The sequence below is a fragment of the Hemitrygon akajei genome, chromosome 9 (genome assembly GCF_048418815.1).
Source record: "Hemitrygon akajei chromosome 9, sHemAka1.3, whole genome shotgun sequence".
Lineage (NCBI taxonomy): Eukaryota > Metazoa > Chordata > Chondrichthyes > Myliobatiformes > Dasyatidae > Hemitrygon > Hemitrygon akajei.
In genome coordinates, this window is record NC_133132.1 from 14,221,940 (window position 1) to 14,227,939 (window position 6,000).

Below are 6,000 nucleotides of genomic sequence, written 5' to 3' on the forward strand. Positions count from 1 at the left end.
GACTTAAGAACTTTTTAAAAGCTATTATTAATGCTTTTTGAGATAGTGATTTAGATGCATATCATATTTTTACTGAGTTAAGTATTGTATGTAATTAGTTTTGCTACAACAAGTGTATGGGACATTGGAAAAAAGGTTGAATTTCCCCATGGGGATGAATAAAGTATCTATCTATCATCTATCTATCTATGTGCCTGACAGCGCCTGAGAACCAGATTCCATACTTTACGGCGTCTGTGCATTGTATCTGTGAGCGCACTGGCTTCTTCTGGGGTCCCGGTTTGATCACATATCCAAAAGTGGTGCTCGGTCAACTGGGCGATGCAAATTGCTTCTAGTGTATATTTGAATACTGGAATCTGAACAGAATTAAACAACACGCGGGAGAGAATACGAACTGATATTGTATTAGAGTAAATAGGTGGTTGAGAGTCGGTGGACACCCAATCGTCTGAAGTGACTGCTTTCATGTTACAAATCTCTATGATTTAATGACTTTAAGAGTTAAGACGTCACAGCAAAATATTTTGGAAAAATTGATTGGGAGCATCTCATACGCTTGATGTCAAGTTTCAGGCTACGCTCTCTGAGAAACCCTTGAAGACCTCAGAAGTGGGCGAAATAAATCGACTAGAACGATCTCCAAGAAGAAATTGAATTTCGTGGATTGTCTGAAGAATTGTGGCGTCAACTATACAATACAATCAGCTTGAGGGGGTCTGATGGCCAAACAATGTACACATAGAGGAAGTATAGCAAAGGCAAGATCGACATCAACCGGAACCCAGAATACGAATATAACTAGGGAAGTAAAAACTGAAGAAACGGGAGGAAAATACGTTATTCTGGTCTGGATAGGACTGCAAGGGCAGTGGGAGAGATCTATTCCATATATAATCATAGAATCGAACTCCACTTCGTCTATATAAATGCAAATGACTATCTGCACAATTCCCATTAGCCTGAATTCGGTGAATAGCCCTCAGCCCCATTCCTATTCAAGTTCCAGTCCAACTCTTTCATAAACATTGTAATTGTATCATCGGGAGCTGTTCCTCGAGAAATTTAGCGCACATAATTACGATTAAACTGTACCGAGGGATGGATAGAGTAGTAGTGGAGAGGGTTTTTTCCCAGTGTTCGGATAGTTGAGATCCAGGGGGCACGACCTCAAAATAGAAGACGTCTATTTAGTAATAAGATGAAAAAGAAATTATTTAGCGATAGTTTGGTGATACTGTGGAATTCAGATCCTATGGCTAAACTGGTACATTTGATTGAATGCTCTCATTCTGCTCCTATGTCTTATGGTCTTCTGGCCATATGGTCTTGCATAAAATATCTCACCTTTCATATTGAAATTTCTCTGTATAAGGTATCTCAAGTCACATCTATACCCGCAAAATACCTGCCGCTTTACCGCCTAACCTCTGTGTTAAGGGGATATAATGAAATCATTCAATATATTGTTTGATGTCAATCTTATTTTCGATGGATTGTTAAATTAAAATTTAATTCCACCTGTTTATGAAAATTTTTTCACTGATGGTCACGCCACTAAGTGGAGTCACAGGTTAGTACAAATCCTAAATAATAGTTAAGAAATATCTTTGCCAAAGTAATTAATTTCAGAATAATTCTTAAGCACATATTAATATCACCTAAATATAATAGTGACGTCATAGACCAGAACGAGTACCAGAACGTTGCTGGATCAATTGAATAAACCAGTGATACGAGACAGGCCAGTTGCACTGCTGTAAATATGATCACTCTCAGTAACTGCTTAGCAATCGATTCTGTCTATTTCAAAGATAAAAGGGTAAACAGTTTCTCCGTGTTTCACCAATGAATAAACTTATTTAACCAACAGCAGCGGCGAAAGAAGAAATGCATAACATCAGTCAAAGCCAAATAAAATAGGAATTACTGAGAGCATTTGCAGAACGCAAATATTTTAAAACATTTGTAGTGCCCCTTAATATAATGGCCAAAAAATCATCAGCACTGTATATCAGAGCGATTAGTTTAATGCATGACAATGTAGATATTTAAAACGTCAGTGCTTCTCAGTCAGTACATTACTTTAAAATAATACTGCAGCCCAGAACATGCGAACCTCTCTATGGCGCAGTCACAGATCCAGTTACGTTATTTATTATCAGGCAGTAACCGGGCTACTTGTAAACTTTTCTCGAAGATATCCCTCTGCAGTTGTGCATTCTGACTTTGCAATAAGTACTCTAAATGCTCACAAAGACAAACGTCATTCTATTATTACTATATATCAGCTCATGTTTAATATTATTAACATCAGTAATAGTGTTATTATCAGTACTAGTGCTTAGATCGAGGACATTAGGTCATCGAAACGACACCAATGTTCCACTATTAGTTCATGCAAAACCATTGGATTAGAACGCAAGCATTTTAACCATTGTTTAAACTGGGAAACAACCTCGAGTGTTCAGATACAAAAATAACAAAATTATAGTTGCTTACCAGGAACACCAATGATTGCAATTATGATATAATATACTTTCCTGATTCCGTAGAACGTCTCCTGCATTTTCTGCCTGATGTTTCAGAGCAGTTGATTTACAAGCATCTATACTAAGATAATTGCTCCGGCTGTGTTTATTTTATACCCCTCCACATTTCCACAGGGACTGTAACATTACAACCTCATTCAGATTCTTAATGATTTTAATTAAATCGCGCTTCAGTAACATTCGAAACTGTTTCGATGTTTTTAGCATCAGACAAGTAATGAAAACACCAGAACACCTTCAATTCTTTAAAAAAGTTAATCAATGCATAGGCGAAGTTGTTCTTAATCAAAGACGAGGCTCTTCATTAAAGCAGGCTGATGTTAATCAACATATTCCATATTATTTCACTATAGGTCTTTGCTCAGTTGCGGCCATAGTCAGTTCTGTTCGCTACAGTGAACTCAGTGCATTAAAAGAAAATGTGAAAATTGACCCTCAAGAACTGAGAACTGAGATCATAATTTCCCACACATTGATTGGGACTCCCATAGATTTAAAGGTCTAGATGGGTTAGAGTTTGTATAATGCGTTCAGGAAAGTTTTCTAAATCAATATATAGATGTACCAACTCGGAAGTATGTAATATTAGATCTCCTATTAGAAAATGAGATAGGGCAGGTGACGGAAGTGGGTGCAGGGGAACACTTTGGTTCCAGTAATCATAACGCTATTAGTTTCAACTTGACCATGGATAAAGATAGCTCTGGTCCTCGGGTTGAAGTTCTAAACTGGAAAAAGGCCAAATTTGAAGAAATGAGAAATGATCAAAAAAAGTATAGACTGGGACAGGTTGTTCTCTGGCAAGGATGTAATTGGTAAGTGGGAGACCTACAAAGGAGAAATTTTGAGAGTGCAGAGTTTGTATGTTCCTGTCAGGGTTAAAAGCAAAGTGAATAAGAATAAAGAACCTTGGTTCTCGGGGGATATTGGAACTCTGATAAAGAAGAAGAGAGAGATGTATGACACATATAGGGAATAAGGAGCAAATAAAGTACTTGAGGAGTATTATCAGTGCAAAAAATCCTGAAGAAAGAAATCAGGAGGGCGAAACGAAGACATGAGGCACCTTTGGCAGTCGAGGTGAAGGATAATCCAAAGAACTTCTACAGGTATATTAACAGCAAAAGGATAGTAAGGGATAAAGTTGGTCCTCTTGAAGATCAGAGTGGTCGGCTGTGTATGGAACCAAAAGAAATGGGGGAGATCTTAAATGTATTTTTTTTTTGTGTCTGTATTTACTAAAGAAACTGGCATGGAGTCAATGGAAATAAGGCAAACAGGTAGTGAGGTCATGGAACTTACACAGATTGAAGAGGAGGAGGTGCTTGCTCTCTTAAGCCAAATCAGAGTAGATAAGTCCCTAGGACCTGACTGGGTGTTCCCTCGGACCTCGAAGGAGTCTCGTGTTGAAAATCCAGGGGCTCTGGCAGATACATTTAAAATGTTGGCATCTACGGGTGAGATGCCGGAGGATTGGAGGATAGCTCATGTTTCGTTGTTTAAAAAAGGCTCAAAAAGTAATCCAGGAAATTATAGGCTGGTAGGTTTGACGTCGGTAGAAGGTAAATTATTGGAAGGAGTACTAAGAGATAGGATCTACAATATTTAGATAGACAGGGACTTCTTAGGGAGAGTCAACATGGTTTTCTGCGTGGTAGATCATGTTTAACAAATCTATTAGAGTTTTCCGAGGAGGTTACAAGGAATATGGATGAAGGGAAGGCAATGGATATTGTCTACATGGACTTCAGTAAGGCCTTTGACAAGTTTAGTCAGGAGGATTCAGTCGCTAGGTATACATGGTGAGGTAGTAAATTGGATTATACATTGGCTCGATGGGAGAAGTCAGAGAGTGGCAGTGGAGCATTGCTTCTCTGAGTGGAGGCCTGTGACTAGTGGTGTGCCACAGGGATCAGTGCTGGGTCTATTGCTATTTGTCATCTATATCAATGATCTGGATGATAATGTGGTAAATTGGATCAGAAAATTTGCTGATGATACAAAGATTGGAGGTGTAGTGGACAGTGAGGAAGGCTTACAAAGCTGCAGAGGGATCTGAACCAGCTGGAAAAATGGGCTGAAAAATGGCAGAAGGAGTTTAATACAGACAAGTTGACCATTGGAAGAGCATGGCCCTACATGAAAGACATCTCCACGATTTGAGCAGACTAGTTGTCGACAAGGTTGCGTCGAATGTCTGACTCATAATTTGGACTTCTTCAAAACGGTTTCCTGTGGCTGTACACGACCAGATGGTTGGCAGACAAACATCAAAAATACATTAAAAAGATCAGCATATTCAAGAATATAAGTGGAAACATAGAAACATAGAAAACCTACAGCACTCATCCAGAAAGTCATGAGACATGGGATCAGTGGAACTTTGGCTGTTTGGTTCAAAAATTGGCTTACAGGAAGAAAGCAGAGGGCAGTAGTGGAAGGAAAGTATTCTGCCTGGAGTTCGGTGACTAGTGCAGTGCCGCAGGGATCTGTCCTGGGACCCCTGCTCATCGTGATTTTTATAAATCACCTGGATGAAGAGGCAGAAGGATGGGTGAGTAAGTTTGCGGATGACACGAAGATTGGAGGAGTTATGTTTGGAGCTGCAGGTTGTTGAAGATTACAAGAGGATCTGGACAGGATGCAGAGTTGGGCAGAAAAATGGCAGATGGAGTTCAATTCGGGTAAGTGTGAGGTGATGCATTTTGGAAGGAAAGAACAGAAGGCTGAGTACAGAATTAATGGTCAGTTACTTAAGAGTGTGGATGAACAGAGGGACCTTGGGGTTCAAATCCATACATCCTTCAAGGTCACTGCACAGGTTGATAGGATAGTTAAGAAGGCCTATGGGATGCTAGCCTTCATTAATAGGGGGATTGAGTTCAAGAGTAGAGAGGTCATATTGTAACTCTACAGATTTCTGGTGAGACCACACTTAGAGTGTTGTGTTCGGCTCTGGTCACCTCATTATAGGAAGGGCCTGGAAGCCATGGAGAGGGTGCAGAGGAGATTTACCAGGATGTTGCCTGGATGGGAAAACAATTCTTATGAGGCAAGGTTAGGAGAGCTGGGACTTTCCTCTTTGGAGCGTAGAAGGATGAAGGGGGACTTAATAGAGGTCTTAGGGGATACATCAGGGGTACGTTTTTTACACAAAGGGTTGTGAGTGCCTGGAATGACTTGTCAGGGGTGGTGGTGGAGGCTAAAACATTAGGGGTATTTAGGAACACTTGAAAAGGCACATGGATGGAAGAGAAATGGAGGGTAACGGGGTAGTTTGGGTGTAGTACTTTTTTTAAGGAATATATGTGTCGGCGCAACATGGAGGGCTGATGTGCCTGTACTGTGCCATAGTGTTCTAGTGTCACAGTACAGGCCGTTCGGCCCACAAAGTTGTGCCGAACATGTCCCTACTGTCATGGTCCGGTTCACAGTCCGGGTCTTCCGC